This window comes from Globicephala melas, chromosome 2, assembly GCF_963455315.2.
Source record: "Globicephala melas chromosome 2, mGloMel1.2, whole genome shotgun sequence".
In the NCBI taxonomy this organism is placed as follows: Eukaryota; Metazoa; Chordata; class Mammalia; order Artiodactyla; family Delphinidae; genus Globicephala; species Globicephala melas.
In genome coordinates this window covers 58,432,674-58,452,443 of record NC_083315.2, presented here as the reverse complement: position 1 = coordinate 58,452,443, position 19,770 = coordinate 58,432,674, and the positions used below count along the sequence as shown (strand labels likewise).

The 19,770-nt window shown below is 38.5% G+C and overlaps 1 protein-coding gene and 1 non-coding gene across 3 annotated transcripts in view; both read left to right on the top strand.

The window, feature by feature from the left end:
• The window catches only part of SCAPER (S-phase cyclin A associated protein in the ER), a 493,827-nt gene that overhangs the window by 35,354 nt on the left and 438,703 nt on the right, over window positions 1-19,770 (top strand). The window lies entirely within an intron of this gene.
• TRNAG-UCC (transfer RNA glycine (anticodon UCC)) lies at window positions 4,941-5,013 on the top strand. The gene has a single exon. It is a non-coding gene; the product is annotated as a tRNA-Gly (tRNA).

Below are 19,770 nucleotides of genomic sequence, written 5' to 3'. Positions count from 1 at the left end.
TAGACACATTCCTTGGGAGATTGGGGGTGGCCATTCTTAAGTAAAATTAGATGTTTTTACCTTGGTTTCTCAGCACAGAGGCTGTGCTTTGCCTCCTTCCTTCTCTTCATTGTCTTCTCTTAGGATGGGGAGGTCTCAGTTCAGTTTGTGAATCTCTCTCTATTAATTCCTGTACCCTCAATTAGTTACTTATTATCTTTGGGTTTTGATATTTTTGATGTTTTGGTATTTTGATAGGTGTAATCTCCTAAAGTGTAGGGCTCAGGGCAGGAGCCTCCTCTTTTGGGTATAAAGGCAGGACTGTTTCTACCTATATTCTCCTTTCCTATCTCATCCTGCCCCATTCCACACTCCAGTTTCTTTTATATCTTAAAGACATAAAAAAAGCTGAGTTTTAAATTTTTTAAATCTGTCATTTGGGATTGTTTTCTTGCTGCCTTTAATATTCTGAGAAATTCTTATAGTGAGGGCCTTTTAAGTCCTAATAAGCTCTGTTTTTGTTTGTCTAAGGTATCTTTTTTTCCTGCCCTAATTTTGAAAGATGGTCTGCTGAGTATAGAAGTCTAGATTGACTAATTTTTCTCTCAGTATGCTGAAAAAATTATTCCACTGTTTTCAACCTCTTTTTGATTTTTCTTTTTCTTTTTACTTTGTTTTAATATTATATGCAATGTTTACATGGTTCACAATTCCTATTAAACAGTATTCATTTAGAGAAGTATGACTTTTCTTCTTCCTCTTCTTCCCTTCGTGGGCAATCTTTTCTTTTCCATGTTTTAAATTGTGGTAAAATGCAGAAAATTTACCATCTCACCCATTTTAAAAAATTTATTTATTTATTTTGGCTGCATTGGGTCTTCGTTGCTGCTCGTGGGCTTTCTCTAGTTGCGGCGAGCGGGGGCTACTCCGCGTTGTGGTGCGCAGGCTTCTCTTGTTGTGGAGCACGGACTCTAGGCACGTGGGCTTCAGTAGTTGTGGCATGTGGGCTTCAGTATTTGTGGCTTGCAGGCTCTAGAGCACAGGCTCAGTAGTTGTGGTGCATGGGCTTAGTTGCTCTGCGGCATGTAGGATCTTCCTGGCCCAGGGCTCGAACCCGTGTCCCCTGCATTGGCAGGCAGATCCTTAACCACTGTGCCACCAGGGAAGCCCCTTGACCATTTTTAAGTGTTCAGTTCAGTGGTATTAAGTACATTAATATAGTTGTGCAACCATCACCACTGTCCATCTTCAGAACTCTTTTCATCTTGCAAAACTGAAACTCTATACCAATTAAACAATAACTCCCTATTTCTTTCCTCCCCCAGCCCCTGGCAGCCACCATTTTACTTTCTCTCTCTATGATTATGACTACTCTAGGTACCTCATATAAGTGGAATCATACAGTATTTGTCTTTTTGTGACTAGTTTATTTCACTTAGTATACTATCCTAAGGTAGTAGCATATGTCAGAATTTACTTTTTAAGACTGAATAATATTCCATTGTATGTATATACTACATTCTGCTTATCCATTCATTTGTCTACGGACAGGGTTGCTCCCACATTTTAACTATTGTGAAAATGCTGCTGTGAACATGGATGTATAAATATTTCTTTGAGACCCTAGTTTTAATTCTTTTTGCTATATACCCAAAGTAGAATTCCTGGATCATATCAGATTTTTTGAGGAACCTCCATACTGTTTTCCACAGCAGCTATACCATTTTACATTCCAACCAGTAGTGAGCAAGGGTTCCAGTTTGTTCACATCCTTGTTATTATTTTTTTTTGGTAGTAGCTATCCTAATGGGTCTTGTGGGTAATCATTTTGACTAGTTTTTGGTTTATCCTTTATTGCTTATATTTTCAAAAAGAAGAAAAATATATAAGTATGTATATAATTTATATATATTTATCATTCTCTTTCTCAAATCCAAAGATACCGTATTCTAATACTTTTTTCCCCCACTTAGCAATATATCCTAGATCATTAGAGATCTTCATTCCTTATTACAGCTGCATAGTATTTCCTTTTGATCTCTGTTGTTTTTAAACTGCTTAATGGGAAAGGTATAGTAAAGCACTGCTTATTGTGACTCTGAAGAATGTGGCCAAAACCCTGAAAGTAAATGAAATATGCCTGTGATCATCCATAACAGATAATTCACATACAGAAAATATATTCACTGTACTTGTAAAATTCTTGCGTTTCTTATTCAGAAACATAGTAGTACATTTCCCAGAATTCTAACAGATAAGAATTGACAGCTGATAGCTTGATAGGGAAGAAGACAAAATAATTAAGAATTAAGTTTTTGTTTTCTGCAAAATCATTAGGAAGTAAAGAGCCCAAAAAGTCTAAAAACACTTTGGCCTGGGCCCATTTATTTTAAGACAGTCATCCACTGCCCTTCTATAGCTCCTGAAGGCTATATATTACAATATCATACAAAAGTTGGTGTTTGTAGTGATAGCCTGAAAGTTTCAAGAAAAGAGGAAGTTGCTTCAGTAGTCTCTGTTTCAGAAGTCAGGGAGCAGTGATTCAGAGATTTTCATCCAAAATGGTAAAATCAAAAAGAATTTGTGCTTAGCAGGGCAGAACTTTACTTGTGGATTTATGTTGAGCACCTTATTTCCCAATGATGTTCATTTATTCATGATATATTTATTTTGTCAATTATTTATTGATGATTTCTTTTTTTTTAAACATCTTTATTGGAGTATAATTGCTTTACAGTGGTGTGTTAGTTTCTGCTTTATAACAAAGTGAATCAGTTATACATACACATGTCCCCATATTTCTTCCCTCTTGTGTCTCCCTCCCTCCCACTCTCCCTATCCCACTCCTCTAGGTGGTCACAAAGCACCGAGCTGATCTCCCTGTGCTATGCGGCTGCTTCCCACTAGCTATCTTGACGATTTCTTTATCATTCCAATTATTCATCATTCATGATGTATTTATGTGCTGGGCACTGTGCTAGCACACACTAGCTAGAGTGATGAACAAAATCCAGTCCTCCAGAAGCTTACGGTCTAATGGGGAGCATAGATGGTAAACACATAATTATATAATTTAAAATTTAATTGTGAGATGTGCTACAAAGGTGTACAAGTTGATTCGAGTATATAAAAGGGGTCCTGGCCAAGTCTGGGAGTTGAAGATACCTCATTCTGAGAAAGTACCATTAAGTCGGGGCTTGAAAGATCATTAGGCCTTGGCTGGACTAAGAGGAACACTGTCTTAGTTAGGATGCTTTCAGTAGCAAGTAGAGATAAGACTTGATCTATTAGCTCAACAGTTTCACCAAGGATTTGATTGCTTTTCTTCCCTTGGTTCTGCCTTCTGTTTTGTTGCCATAATCTTAAGGTTTGCTCCCTTTAAGGTCTCCAGTTGGTTAGTGATAGTTTTCAGAACTTTGTATTCCCTCATGTATGGCCAGTAGGAAAATGAGTCTTTTCTCCAATATTTCAGGAGAAGATCTGAAGTCCACTGTGTATTGATCACCTTACGTTACATGCTTACACCAGAATCACTTGTTATGCCTGGAGGAGTGGAATATGCTGATTGGCTTAGGCAAGGTCATGGGTTGCCTGGAGTTAGGGATGAAGTCTACTTCTCTAGAACCACGTGAGACCCCAACAAAATTGAACTATTAGGAAAGATGTAGGGAGTGAATGCTGGGGAGGAAGCCAATAAATGTACATTGTAGAGTGGCAGAACATTCTAAATAGCAGAGAGAATTCTATATAAATGCCTTGAATTAGGAGGGAGCTTGGTGGCTGTAGGGAACTGAATAGAAGTCAGTGGGGTTGGAGCATGACAGACAAGAAGAGTAATGGAGGGACTTCCCTGGTGGCACAGTGGTTAAGAATCCACCACAACTACTGAGCCTGCTCTCTAGAGCCTGTGAGCCACAGCTGCTGAGCCCGTGCTCCACAACTACTGAAGTCCATGTGCCCTAGGGCCCATGTGCCACAACTGCTGAGCACCGTGTGCTGCAACTACTGAAGCCCACACATCTAGAGTCCATGCTGTGCAACAAGTCAATGAGAAGCCTGTGCACCTCAACAAAGAGCAGCCCCCACTTGCCACAACTAGAGAAAGCCCATGTGCAGCAACAAAGACCTGATGCAGCCAAAAATAAAATTAAAAAAATTAATAAATAAAATAAAATTTCTGAGACTCAATTTATCAAAAAGAAAAGAAAAGAAAAGAGTAATGGAAGATGAGGCTAGAGAGATAAACAGAGGCTGGTTTGTGCTTTGGTAGATAATGCCAGATTTCCAAAGTGGTTGTACCAGTTTAGCTTCCTGTCAGCAGTGTAAGCAGTTGCCCCAACTCCTCACCACCATACAGTATAGTCATTTATTTAAAAAAAAAAATTTAGTATTTCCGGTGCCTGCTTTTGAGTAGCTTTTTGTATGGTAATTGGTTATTTTTGCATCTTTTGTGAAGTGCCTATTTTCCTGTTGGGTTGTCTTTCTTTTTCTAATTGATTTAAGGAGTTCTCTATCTATCCTGGGTACAATACCTTTGTTTCTTTTATGCATATATCTTCTTTGTGGCTTGCTTTTTCATTCTTTTAATGATGTCTTTTTAGTAGAAGCTGTTCTTAATTTCAGTGAAGTTCAGTTTATTAGTTTTTTCCTTTATGATTAGTGCTTTTTGTGTCTCGATTAAGACTTTTTTCTTTACCTGAAGTTCATGAAAATATCATCCTTTATTATCATTATTTTTAGCACCTTTTATTTTGCTATAATTTCAAATTTAAGAAAGGTTGCAAGAGGAGTACAAGGAATTCTCATATATTCTTTAACTAACTTTACCAATTGCTAATTTTGTCTCTTTTCTCATATTCTCTTTCTCTTTTTCTATATGTATGTGTGTGTATATAAAACATACAGATGTGTATAAATGTATATATACACAATATGTGTATCTAAAATTACACATAGGGAGTTCCCTGGTGGTCCAGTGGTTAGGACTCTGCACTTCCACTGCAGGGGCCCTAGGTTCGATCCCTGGTTGGGGAAGTAGGATCCCACATGCTATGCGGCACAGCCAGAAAAAAAAGATCATGTAAACATACAAACACATATACATATGTACCTATAGACATGTACACGTATTTGCACACACATATATTTGCACAAACATGCATATAGTATATGCATGTTATGTGCATAAATATATTACTCTTCCATGAACCATTTGAAAATATTTTGATCTCAAGGAGACAGCGTGAGTGGTCCTGAAGAGAGATCCTAGTTCCCTGCTCAGAAAGTGAACCTGGGTAGCCTGGGTGAAAACCAGGAATCCTAACCACTTGACCACCAGGGGCTAGAGGCTAGAAGCAAAGTTGCCCTGGCTCTTGCCCCTCACTGAAAAATAAATTTCTCAAGGACGCAAAAACTGTAAAAACAGGAACAAAGTTTATTACTAGAGACACAGCACAAGTGGGAGAGCACAGAGAAACAGTTTATTTAAGACAGAAGCAAGACAGAGATACACACCTGAAGAGAAAGGGTGTGGGTGTCCTCCCTAATGAGGAGGAGTGCACCAGAGAGGTGATTCAAATCACTTACATAGGGCACTTCTTCCTGGTCTTTGTTTACCTTTGGCCAATTATCTCATTTCTTTCCCACAGGGGACCTGTCCTAGGGCCCACCCTGAAATGTGTGTGCATCTTTTTGCCAAGATGGATTCCAGTGTAGAGGCCTCTGGGAAGGTTGACACCACCTCTTATGGGGTGGCGCCCCCTCCCCTTTTGACCCCAGAGGAGCCTATCTGCACACGTGTAGTTGGAGAGGTCTCCTAGTCCTTAAAAATGAGAAATATGTGGTCTCTTTATCTTTCATCCAAGCAAAACTCAGCTCCTCCTTGCTCCTGCCATTATCTTTCTCTTGGAGTATCTGTCCACAGGGGACAGCTTCCAGCTGCTCAGCCTGGGGCCCACCTATCTCCTGCCTCAATTTGAAGCTAGCATACTCCTTTATCCCTAGATATTCAGTGTATGTTTCCTAAGAGCAAGGACATTCTCTTACATGACCACAATTCAATTATCAAAATCTAGAAATTTAACATTCATATAATACTATTATATAAGCCACAATGTAGTCAAAGTTTGTCATTATCTCAGTAATATCTCTTGTAGCTATTTTTTTTCTTGATCCATTTAGTTATCATGTCTCTTTGGTCTCCTTTAACCTGGAATAATTCCTGAGACTTTCTTTGCCTCTTTTGACTTTGCCATTTTCGAAGAGTACAGGACAGTTATTTTGAAGAACGTCACTCGATTCTGGTCATGTTTCCTTATTATTAGAGTCAGATTTTGTATTTTTGGCAGAATAGCACATGAATGATGATGTGTCCTTGTCAGTATATCACATCATGAAGCATATGATGTCAGTTTGTCCTATATTGATCATGTTGACTCTGATCACTTGGTTAATATAGGGTATTGTCAGGTTCTTCTATTTAAAGTTTGCTTTCTCTTTTGAAATTAATTTGTCAAGAGATACTTCGATGCTATGTAAATACCCTGCAACTCATCAAACTGTCTACCCATTAGTTTTAGCATCCACTGATGATAATAAATATTAATTAAAGTAGATAATAAATATTTGCTTTCTTCCCAATTATCTGTGTGCCTGTCTTTCAGGCTTTCTGGATTTTTTATTTATTTACTGTTATAATCTATTACTACCATTTATTTTGATGCTCAGATTGTCCCTGATTTAGCTGGTGGAAACTCCTTCAAACTGGCTCTTGTGTCTTTTCATATGCTCCTATTATTCTCTGAGTCCTTCTATACTTTCTAGTGTAACAAGCTGTTCCAGGTTCACCTTATATTTTCCCTCTCATTCTTTTTCTCACCTTATTACATGGGCTAGGAACTTCAGTACAGTGATTCATGGAAGTGGTGATGGTAGGCATCCTTGTCTCTTTCAAGGTTTTATCATTAAATACGCTGTTTGTTATAGTTTGTGAAGAATTTTTATCATGGATGATTGTCACTTTTATCACATGCTTTTTTCATCTGCTGAAGTGAGCATCAAACTTTTCTCCTTTATTTTGTTAATATGGCAAATGACATTCATTGATTTTAAAATGTTAAATCAGCCTTGCTTCCTGAAATAAAATCAACTTGATTGTGATGTTTTACCTGGTTTCAGTTTGCAAGTGTGAGTGTGTGCGTATGTATATGTAATTTTCACATTGTTACTTTTGAAAGAATTTGAACGGGTAATTTACTTCTCTTGTCCTCTTAGGTTCTCATATCCTAAATGTGTCACGTGGGACTCTATGAGTTGAGATTTGATCCTTCTTTTTTATTCTCTGGAAGAATTTAGTGCAATTTTTCCTTCAGTGATTAAGAGAATTCACCAGTGAAACCTATCTGAGCCTGGATTATCTTTTGTGGAACTTCTTCAGTAAATATTTCTTTAGTATTTAAAATCTAAAAATTTCTTTAATAAATACTCAGATTTTCCCGTTTCCTTTTATGCCAAGTTTGGTTGTGTTTTTCAAGGATTTTGTGCATTTCATCAACATTTTCAAATTTATTGATACTATTTATAGCATCCTTTTATGTTTTTGACTTCTGGAGATTCTAGAATCTGTAGTGATGTTCCTTTTTTTTTTCTTGATATTGGTTATTTTTGCCTTTTTTCTTTTGTTTGATGAGCCTTGCTAAGAGGTATATATGTTTCTTGGTAAACATTCTGAGCACTTACTTTCTTAGATTATATAGTGAAGAGTCAAACATAAAAACTTTAAGGCTGATGTGTATGCTTTTTATTGAAACATTTAGTTTTTTTTTAACATCTTCATTAGAGTATAATTGCTTTACAATGGTGTGTCAGTTTCTGTTTTATAACAGAGTGAATCAGTTATACATATACATATGTCACCATATCTCTTCCCTCTTGCATCTCCCTCCCTCCCACCCTCCTTATCCCACCCCTCTAGGTGGTCACAAAGCACTGAGCTGATCTCTCTGTGCTATGCGGCTGCTTCCCACTAACTATCTATTTTACGTTTGGCAGTGTATATATGTCCATGCCACTCTCTCACTTTGTCCCAGCTTACCCTTCCCCCTCCCTGTATCCTCAAGTCCATTCTCTAGTAGGTCTGCATCTTTTGTCCCATCTTGCCCCTAGGTTCTTCTGACCATTTTCTGTTCCTTTTTTTTTTTTTTTTAGATTCCATATATATGTGTTAGCATACGGTATATGTTTTTCTCTTTCTGACTTACTTCACTCTGTATGACAGTCTCTAGGTCCATCCACCTCACTACGAATAACTCAGTTTCGTTCCTTTTTATGGCTGGGTAATATTCCATTGTATATATGTGCCACATCTTCTTTATCCATTCATCCGATGATGGACACTTAGGTTGCTTCCATGTCCTGGCTATTGTAAATAGAGCTGCAATGAACATTTTGGTACATGACTCTTTTTGAATTATGGTTTTCTCAGGGTATATGCCCAGTAGTGGGATTGCTGGGTCGTATGGTAGTTCTATTTGTAGTTTTTTAAGGAACCTCCATACTGTTCTCCATAGTGGCTGAACCAATTCACATTCCCACCAGCAGTGCAAGAGTGTTCCCTTTTCTCCACACCCTGTCCAGCATTTATTGTTTCTAGATTTTTTGATGATGGCCATTCTGACTGGTGTGAGATATCTCATTGTAGTTTTGATTTGCATTTCTCTAATGATTAATGATGTTGAGCATCGTTTCATGTGTTTGTTGGCAATCTGTATATCTTCTTTGGAGAAATGTCTGTTTAGGTCCTCTGCCCATTTTTGGATTGGGTGAAACATTTAGTTTTTGAACAAGCCTCTGTAAAATCTCCCTATGGCACTAGGTGGCACACTGTGACTTTGGATGAAAATACATATATTTTGTTTAAGTCTCTTGGAAGAAAAGAACCTGTGTGAAAATACTGTTTGAAATAGACATCTATAATGTTTTGAAGTATCTCAGACTCATTTATTGCATTTTAAACCCTGATGCTTTAATTAAAATGTTTAAAATTGCATTAAGTTACTACTGACATTTTTATAAGAATAGGATTATTAAAATTGATTATAATATATGAGTTTTTACTGAAAAGAGTCCATTCAGCATATACTGCAGAAGGCACTTGTGCTTTAAACTGAAAAATGGTTTTCAGTCATGTGTTGTAAGATGAGTGTTATAATGTTTTTCCTTATGAAGTATTGGAATTAAGAATGAAGACAGTGTTGAGCTGGTGGCTTTTTCTTTGAATATGTGTATGTGTACTAAGTATAAAAGAACTAACTACAAAATTTGTGGTAGAACTGAAATGTTTATAGAAGAAGACAATATTAGGTTTCCAATTTTCTGGTCTAGCAGTACTACATTGTTGCTCTCTTGTGGTCATTTTAGTTCCGAGAAACTCATTACTTTATGAAGACTCTTGAGTTATAAAGTAAAGAATAGTGGATTTTATGATCTGATATATATATATATGTATATATATATGTATATCTACCTATATAATTTTCTGTGATTGCATAAGAGAATTATCTGAAAAAGAGATGAAAAGTAGACCACCTATTTAAATGTATTCATCTGGCCTGAAAGGAATAGTGATACATTTTGGTTAAAACAATGCTTAGGTAACCTAAATGATAGATGCCAACCTAAGTTATATAATCATTGGGAGATGTCTTTAAGCAAAAGGAGATTTTATGATGTTACACTGATTGGAAAGTATGGGAATAGAAAAGAGATCATTCAAGTATTTTGCACAGAATGGAGCTGGGACATTGGTCACGGACTAATGAGTCTCAGTGAAAGCTTATGAGTCAGGTAAGTAGATGCCATGTGGATATCCAGGGTAAGGTCAGAGGAGTGAAGGAATGTGGAGGCAGGTATTTATTTTAAAAATATAAATAGTCAAGTTTTGGAGAGGGAAATTTGGGTTAACTTCATAGCACAGAGTATTAGAGGGGAAGAGAGCAGTCTTTGTTTGCCTAATAGTTTGAGCTGGGTGGTTCATTCGTGTACACTGAAACTCAGTTCCTGTCACTTGCAGCTTTAGCTTCTTTGGTTATTCCCTGTTTCCCTACATATGCAATTTCACTTCCTATGGATCATTCCCATCAGCATAAAACCATACTATCATCCATCTTAAAAACTTCTCTGTTCATTTTTCCTTTCTTCTTTCTCTTTTCGCCTGTATTACAAAACTCAAAAAAAGTTACTTATACTTACTGTCTCCATTTTCTCACTCAACATTCTCTTGAACTCTCTTCAGTCAAGGTTTTGACCCTACTATTGTACTGAATAGGTAGTAATAAGTTATTCATTTATTTATTATAAATTATTACTTTTATCACTTCTTGGACAATTCAAAGCTGTCAGTCTTACGGTATCATTGCTTCTTTAAAGGTGAGCTGTTTTTCCCTCCTCTGTATACTTTTAAGTTTTTCTCTATGTTTCAGGCTATCATCAGTTTTTCTGTGGTTGGTTTAGGCATGGTTTTCTTTGTATTTATATTTATCATGCTTGGAGTTTGTAGAGCTTCTGGAATAATTGAGCTTATATCTGTTGTCACCTTTATTTATTTATTTTTTACATCTTTATTGGAGTATAATTGCTTTAAAATGGTGTGTTAGTTTCTGCTTTATAACAAAGTGAATCAGTTATACATATACATATATTCTCATATCTCTTCCCTCTTGCATCTCCCTCCCTCCCACCCTGCCTATCCCACCCCTCTAGGTGGTCACAAAGCACGAGCTGATCTCCCTGTGCTATGTGGCTGCTTCCCACTAGCTATCTGTTTTACGTTTGGTAGTGTATATGTCCATGCCACTCTCTCACTTTGTCACAGCTTACCCTTTGCCCTCCCCATATCCTCCAGTCCATTCTCTAGTAGGTCTGTGTCTTTATTCTCGTCTTACCCCTAGGTTCTTCATGACAATTTTTTCTTCTTAGATTCCATGTATATGTGTTAGCATACGGTATTTGTCTTTCTCTTTCTGACTTACTTCACTCTGTATGACAGACTCTAGGTGCATCCACCTCACTAAAAATAACTCAATTTCATTTCTTTTTATGGCTGAGTAATACTCCATTGTATATATGTGCCACATCTTCTTTATCCATTCATCCGATGATGGACACTTAGGTTGCTTCCATGTCCTGGCTATTGTAAATAGAGCTGCAATGAACATTTTGGTACATGACTGTTTTTGAATTATGGTTTTCTCAGGGTATATGCCCAGTAGTGGGATTGCTGGGTCATATGGTAGTTCTATTTGTAGTTTTTTAAGGAACCTCCATACTGTTCTCCATAGTGGCTGTACCAATTCACATTCCCACCAGCAGTGCAAGAGTGTTCCCTTTCCTCCACACCCTCTCTACCATTTATTGTTTCTAGATTTTTTGATGATGGCCATTCTGACCCATGTGAGATGATATCTCATTGTAGTTTTGATTTGCATTTCTCTAGTGATTAATGACGTGGAGCATTCTTTCATGTGTTTGTTGGCAATCTGTATATCTTCTTTGGAGAAATGTCTATTTAGGTCTCTGCCCATTTTTGGATTGGGTTGTTTGTTTTTTTTGTTATTAAGCTGCATAAGCTCTTATAAATTTTGGAGATTAATCCTTTGTCAGTTGCTTCATTTGCAAATATTTTCTCCCATTCTGAGGGTTGTCTTTTGGTCTTGTTTATGGTTTCCTTTGCTGTGCAAAAGCTTTTAAGTTTCATTAGGTCCCATTTGTTTATTTTTGTTTTTATTTCCATTTCTCTAGGACGTGGGTCAAAAAGGATCTTGCTGTGGTTTATGTCATAAAGTGTTCTGGCTGTGTTTTCCTCTAAGAATTTGATAGTTTCTGGCCTTACATTTAAGTCTTTAATCCATTTTTGAGCTTATTTTTGTGTATGGTGTTAGGGAGTGTTCTAATCTCATACTTTTACATGTATCTGTCCAGTTTTCTCAGCACCACTTATTAAAGAGTCTGTCCTTTCTCCACTGTACATTCCAGCCTCCTTTATCAAAGACAAGGTGACCATATGTGTGTGGGTTTATCTCTGGGCTTTCTATCCTGTTCCATTGATCTATATTTCTGTTTTTGTGCCAGTACCATACTGTCTTGATTATTGTAACTTTGTAGTATAGTCTGAAGTCAGGGAGCCTGATTCCTCCAGCTCCATTTTTCATTCTGAAGATTGCTTTGACTATTCAGGGTCTTTTGTGTTTCCATACAAATTGTGAAATTTTTTGTTCTATTTCTGTGAAAAATGCTAGTGGTAGTTTGATAGCGATTGCATGGAATCTGTAGATTGCTTTGGGTAGTAGAGTCATTTTCACAATGTTGATTCTTCCAATCCAAGAACATGGTATATCTCTCCATCTATTTGTATCATCTTTAATTTCTTTCATCAGTGTCTTATAATTTTCTGCATACAGCTCTTTTGTCTCCTTAGGTAGGTTTATTCCTAGATATTTTATTCTTTTTGTTGCAATGGTAAATGGGAGTGTTTTCTTAATTTCACTTTGAGATTTTTTCATCATTAGTGTATAACAATGCCAGAGATTTCTGTGCATTAATTTTGTATCCTGCTACTTTACCAAATACATTGATTAGCTCTACTAGTTTTCTGGTAGCATCTTTAGGATTCTCTATGTATAGTATCATGTCATCTGCAAATAGTGACAGCTTTACTACTTCTTTTCCGATTTGGATTCCCTTTATTTCCTTTTCTTCTCTGATTGATGTGGCTAAAACTTCCAAAACTATGTTGAATAGGAGTGGTGAGAGTGGGCAACCTTGTCTTTTTCCTGATCTTAGTGGAAATACTTTCAGTTTTTCACCATTGAGGACGATGTTGGCTGTGGGTTTGTCATATATGGCTTTTATTATGTTGAGGAAAGTTCCCTCTATGCCTACTTTCTGCAGGGTTTTTATCATAAATGGGTGTTGAATTTTGTCGAAAGCTTTCTCTGCATCTATTGAGATGATCATATGGTTTTTCTCCTTCAGTTTGTTAATAGGGTGTATCACGTTGATTGATATGCGTATACTGAAGAATCCTTGCATTCCTGGAATAAACCCCACTTGATCATGGTGTATGATCCTTTTAATGTGCTGTTGGATTCTGTTTGCTAATATTTTGTTGAGGATTTTTGAATCTATGTTCATCAGTGATATTGGCCTGTAGTTTTCTTTCTTTGTGACATCCTTGTCTGGTTTTGGTATCAGGGTGATGGTGGCCTCCTAGAATGAGTTGGGGAGTGTTCCTCCCTCTGCTATATTTTGGAAGAGTTTGAGAAGGATAGATGTTAGCTCTTCTCTAAATATTTGATAGAATTCGCCTGTGAAGCCATCTGGTCCTGGGCTTTTGTTTGTTGGAAGATTTTTAATCACAGTTTCAATTTCAGTGCTTGTGATTGGTCTGTTCATATTTTCTATTTCCTCCTGATTCAGTCTTGGCAGGTTGTGCATTTCTAAGAATTTGTCCATTTCTTCCAGGTTGTCCATTTTATTGGCATAGAGTTGCTTGTAGTAATCTCTCATGATCTTTTGTATTTCTGCAGTGTCAGTTGTTACTTCTCCTTTTTCATTTCTAATTCTGTTGATTTGAGTCTTCTTGGTTTTTTACTTGATGAGTCTGGCTAATGGTTTATCAAGTTTGTTTATCTTCTCAAAGAACCAGCTTTTAGTTTTATTAATCTTTGCTATCGTTTCCTTCATTTCTTTTTCATTTATTTCTGATCTGATCTTTATGATTTCTTTCCTTCTGCTAACTTTGGGTTTTTTGTTCTCCTTTCTCTAATTGCTTTAGGTGCAAGGTTAGGTTGTTTATTTGGGGTGTTTCCTGTTTCTTAAGGTAGGATTGTATTGCTATAGACTTCCATCTTAGAACTACTTTTGCTGCATCCCATAGGTTTTGGGTTGTCGTATCTCCACTGTCACTTGTTTCTAGGTATTTTTTGATTTCCTCTTTGATTTCTTCAGTGATCACTTCGTTATTAAGTAGTGCATTGTTTAGCCTCTATGTGTTTGTATTTTTTACAGATGTTTTCCTGTAATTGATATCTAGTCTCATAGCATTGTGGTCGGAAAAGATACTTGTTACAATTTCAATTTTCTTGAATTTACCAAGGCTTGATTTGTGACCCAAGATATGATCTATCCTGGAGAATGTTCCATGAGCACTTGAGAAAAATGTATATTCTGTTGTTTTTGGATGGAATGTCCTATAAATATCAGTGAAGTCCATCTTGTTTAATGTATCATTTAAAGCTTGTGTTTCCTTATTTATTTTCATTTTGGATGATCTGTCTATTGGTGAAAGTGGGGTGTTAAAGTCCCATTCTATGATTGTGTTACTGTCGATTTCCCCTTTTACGGCTGTTAGTATTTGCCTTATGTATTGAGGTGCTCCTATGTTGGGTGCATAAATCTTTACAATTGTTATGTCTTCTTCTTGGATCGATCCCTTGATAATTATGTAGTGTCCTTCTTTGTCTCTTGTAATAGTCTTTATTTTGAAGTCTATTTTGTCTGATATGAGAATTGCTACTCCAGCTTTCTTCTGGTTTCCATTTGCATGGAATATCTTTTTCTATCCCCTCACTTTCAGTCTGTATGTATCCCTAGGTCTGAAGTGGGTCTCTTGTAGACAGCATATATATGGGTCTTGTTTTTGTATCCATTCAGCCAGTCTGTGTCTTTTGGTGGGAGCATTTAATCCATTTACATTTAAGGTAATTATTGATATGTATGTTCCTATTCCCATTTTCTTAATTGTTTTGGGTTTGTTATTGTAGGTCTTTTCCTTCTCTTGTGTTTCTCACCTAGAGAAGTTCCTTTAGCATTTGCTATAAAGCTGGTTTGGTGGTGCTGAACTCTCTCAGCTTTTGCTTGTCTGTAAAGTTTTTAATTTCTCCATCGAATCTGAATGAGATCCTTGCTGGGTGGAGTAATCTTGCTTGTAGGTTTTTCGCCTTCATCACTTTAAATATGTCCTGCCAGTCTCTCCTGGCTTGCAGAGTTTCTGCTGAAAGTTCAGCTGTTAACCTTATGGGGATTCCCTTGTGTGTTATTTTTCCCTTGCTGCTTTTAATATGTTTTCTTTGTATTTAATTTTTGACAGTTTGATTAATCTGTGTCTTGGCATGTTTCTCCTTGGATTTATCCTGTATGGGACTCTCTGTGCTTCCTGGACTTGATTAACTATTTCCTTTCCCATATTAGGGAAGTTTTCAACTATAATCTCTTCAAATATTTTCTCAGTCCGTTTCTTTTTCTCTTCTTCTTCTGGGACCCCTATAATTCGAATTTTGGTGTGTTTAACGTTGTCCCAGAGGTCTCTGAGACTGTCCTCAGTTCTTTTCATTTTTTTTTCTTTATTCTGCTCTGCAGTAGTTATTTCCACTATTTTGTCTTACAGGTCACTTATCCATTCTTCTGCCTCAGTTATTCTGCTATTGATCCCTTGTAGAGTATTTTTAATTTCATTTATTGTGTTGTTCATAGTTACTTGTTTCCTCTTTAGTTCTTCTAGGTCCTTGTTAAATGTTTCTTGAATTTTCTCTATTGTATTTTCAAGATTTTGAATCATCTTTACTATCATTACTCTGAATTCTTTTTCCGGTAAACTGCCTATTTCCTCTTCATTTGTTAGGTCTGGTGGGTTTTTATCTTGCTCCTTCATCTGCTGTGTGTTTTTCTGTCTTCTCATTTTGCTTATCTTACTGTGTTTGGGGTCTCCTTTTTGCAGGCTGCAGGTTCGTAGTTCCTGTTGTTTTTGGTGTCTGTCCCCAGTGGCTAAGGTTGGTTCAGTGGGTTGTGTAGGCTTCCTGGTGGAGGGGACTATTGCCTGTGTTCTGGTGGATGAGGCTTGATCTTGTCTTTCTGGTGGGCAGGTCCACGTCTGGTGGTGTGTTTTGGGGTGTCTGTGGCCTTATTATGATTTTAGGCAGCCTCTCTGCTAATGGATGGGGCTGTGTTCCTGTCTTGCTAGTTGTTTGGCATAGGGTGTACAGCACTGTAGCTTGCTGGTCGTTGAGTGAAGCTGGGTGCTGGTGTTGAGATGGAGATCTCTGGGAGATTTCCGCCGTTTGGTATTACGTGGAGCTGGGAGGTCTCTGTGGACCAGTGTCCTAAAGTTGGCTCTCCCACCTCAGAGGCACAGCACTGACTCCTGGCTGCAGCACCAAGAGCCTTTCATCCACACGGCTCAGAATAAAAGGGAGAAAAAGTACAAAGAAAGAAAGAAAGAGGATAAAATAAAATAAAGTTATTAAAATAAAAAATAATTATTAAGAAAAAATTTTTTTTAAAAAGTAAAAAAAAAAAAACCAAAGGACAGAATCCTAGGACAAATGGTGACAGCAAAGCTATACAGACAAAATCTCACACAGACGCATATACATACACACTCACAAAAAGAGGAAAAGGGGAAAAAATAATAAATCTTGCTCGCAAAGTCCACCTCCTCAATTTGGTATGATCCTTGTCTATTTAGGTATTCCTCAGATGCAGGGTATATCAAGTTGATTGTGGAGATTTAATCCGCTGTTCCTGAGGCTGCTGGGAGAGATTTCCCTTTCTCTTCTTTGTTCTCACAGCTCCCGGGGCTCAGCTTTGGATTTGGCCCCGCCTCTGCATGTAGGTCCCCGGAGGGCGTCTGTTCTTCACTCAGACAGGACGGGGTTAAAGGAGCAGCTGATTGAGGTGCTGTGGCTCACTCAGGCCAGGGGGAGGGAGGGGCACGGAGTGCGGGGCGAGCCTGCGGCGGCAGAGGCCTGCAGGATGTTGCACCAGCCTGAGGCGCGCCGCGCGTTCTCCCTGGGAAGTTGTCCCTGGATTCCGGGACCCTGGCAGTGGTGGGCTGCACAGGCTCCCTGGAGGGGAGGTGTGGATAGTGACCTGTGCTTGCACACAGGCTTCTTGGTTGCGGCAGCAGCAGCCTTAGCGTCTCTTGCCCGTCTCTGGGGTCCGCACTGTTAGCCGCGGCTCGTGCCCATCTCTGGAGCTCCTTTAAGCAGCGCTCTTAATCTCCTCTCCTCGCGCACCAGGAAACAAAGAGGGAAGAAAAAGTCTCTTGCCTCTTCGGCAGGTCCAGACTTTTCCCCGGACTCCCTCCCGGCTCCCTTCAGGCTGTGTTCACACCGCCAGTCCTCTCTCCCTGCGATGCGGGGTAAGCCCAAGTCACAGCTCCCAGCCCCTGCCTGTCCCGGCGGGTGAGCAGACAAGCCTCTCAGGCTGGTGAGTGCCGGTCGGCAGCGATCCTTTGTGCGGAATCTCTCCGCTTTGCCCTCTGCACCCCTGTCGCTGCGCTCTCCTCTGCCACCCGGAGCATCCGCCCGCGAAGGGGCTTCCTAGTGTGTGGAAACTTTCCCTCCTTCATGGCTCCCTCCCACTGGTGTAGGTACCATCCCTATTTTTTTTCTTTTTTCTTTTGCCCTACCCAGGTATGTGGGGAGTTTCTTGCCTTTTGGGAGGTCTAAGGTCTTCTGCCAGTGTTCACTAGGTGTTCTGTAGGAGTTGTTCCACGTGTAGATGTATTTCTGATGTATCTGTGGGGAGGAAGGTGATCTCCGAGTCTTACTCTTCCGCCATCTTCCCCCTCTCTCTGTTGTCAACTTTATATTATCAAAGACATTAGTGGAACATTTGGTGAAATTTAAATAATTACTCTAATTTAGATAATAATTTGGATCAATGATAATTTCCTGATTTGATAGTTGTAGTATATTTATATAGGGGAGTGTCTTTGGATATATGAAATACACATTGGAGTACTTAAGGGCAAAAGATATGATGATTGCAGTTTATTCTCAGATGTTTTAGGAAAAAAATGTATGAGGATATTTTGAGGATTCTTTGTGCTAATTTGTAACTTTTCTATAATTTGAATTTATTTCAAACTGAACAGTAATATATATTTCCCACAGAGCAACACCCATTTGTTTACATGTTGTGTATGGCTGGTGTCACACAAAATGGCATGATTGAGTAGTTGTCATAAGAGACTGTATGGTCTGCAAAGCCTAAAATAATAATTGTTTATTGTCTGGCCCATTGTAGAGGAAGTTCGTGGACCCCTGCCCTAGAGTGTAGTGACTTTTTTCTTCTCTCAAAGTCATACTAATTAATACGTTCTTTTGTTTGAGAACCACGTGTTGCCTTTCTTTCACATACTCCCCAAATAAGCCAGCAATTAAAATTTACCAGTACGTGAGGGGAACCCAGAAACTAAAGAGTAACATATTACAGGTATATAATGTAACCACACTGAAGGGTTGAGGATGAGACGAACTAATTTAAGTAATTTTGGAAAACAAAATTTAGTACTTTGGACACTGTAAGGCTAAAGATGGAACTGTATAGAAATATAATCTTGTTAGTAAGTGTGTTTCTCACAGAGACATGGGTTAGCAGTTATGAAACTACTTTATTTTATTTTATTTACTTATTTTTTATTACTTTTGGCCACATGGCGTGGCTAGTGGGATCTTAGTTCTCTGAGCAGGGATCAAACCTAGACCCTCGTCAGTGAAAGCACAGAGTCCTAACCACTGGACCGCCAGGGAATTCCCCCCTTTATTTTTTGAAACTACTTTATGTATATATTAGAATTGAACAGGTAAGTAAATATATTTTAGATGATGAGAGCTGGGTTTCTTACTGTTGGAGAAAGAAATTACGAATAAGGAAAGGGGAAGGCTAAAATGAACCTATGATGTAGGATTGAAATCAGAGGTATTGGGACTTCCCTGGTGGTCCAGTGGGTAAGAATCTGAGCTCCCAGTGCAGTGGGCCTGGGCTTGATCCCTGGTCAGGGAACTAGATCCTGCATCCATGCCGCAACTAAGAGTCTGCATGCTGCAACTAAGAAGCCCACATGCTGCAACTGAGAATTCCTTATGCCGCAGCTAAAAGTCTGCATGCCTCAACTAAGAAGCCCACTTGCTGCGACTAAAAAGCCTGCATGCCGCAACTAAGGATCCCGCATGCTGCAAGGAAGATGCCATGTGTTGCAACTAAGACCCTGTGCAGCCAAAATAAATAAATAAATATTAAAAAAAGAAATCAGAGGTATCAGAGGTATTAATATAAACTCACAGTTTTCAATATCTCTATACAGATAGATACAGAAATACAGATGTGTTTATTGTGGATTAGTATGCATACATATAGTTCCTGTTACCTGTCATGATACTATGGGTTGACTAGGTGGTTTTTCTGCCCTGGGGTGCTGGGATGGCAGCATTCATCCGGGGGCTTGACTGGGCTGGAATGTCCAAGATGGCTCAGTGGATGTTGTCTGTCAGCTGGGAGTTCAGCTGGGCCTGTCCATCAGTGCTGACTTTACGTGGTCTCTCTACTGGTGGCTTTGGCTTCTCATGGCATGGATGGCTGGGTTTCAATAATGAATATCCTAAGAAGGAGCATTCCAAGAGACCCAGGTAGAGACTGCAAAGCTTCTTATGACCTATTTTCAGAAATTACGCAGTGTCACTTTCACCTCATTTTATAGGTCAAAAAGCCAGGTTCAAGGGGAGGGGATTACACAAGGGCATGAACACCAGCAGGAGTGGTTTATTGAGGGGAAGGGGGGCATCTGGAGACTAGATACCATACTGATTAATTCATATATTAGTTTTTGCTCTTATGTGTTTGGTTCACTCATTTGGATTGTTAATTCTTTGAGGACACGTATATTACCTTATATTTTTGTATTCTTCTCGGTGTTTTACACAGTGCTTGGCACATAGTAATTGTCCAGTAAAT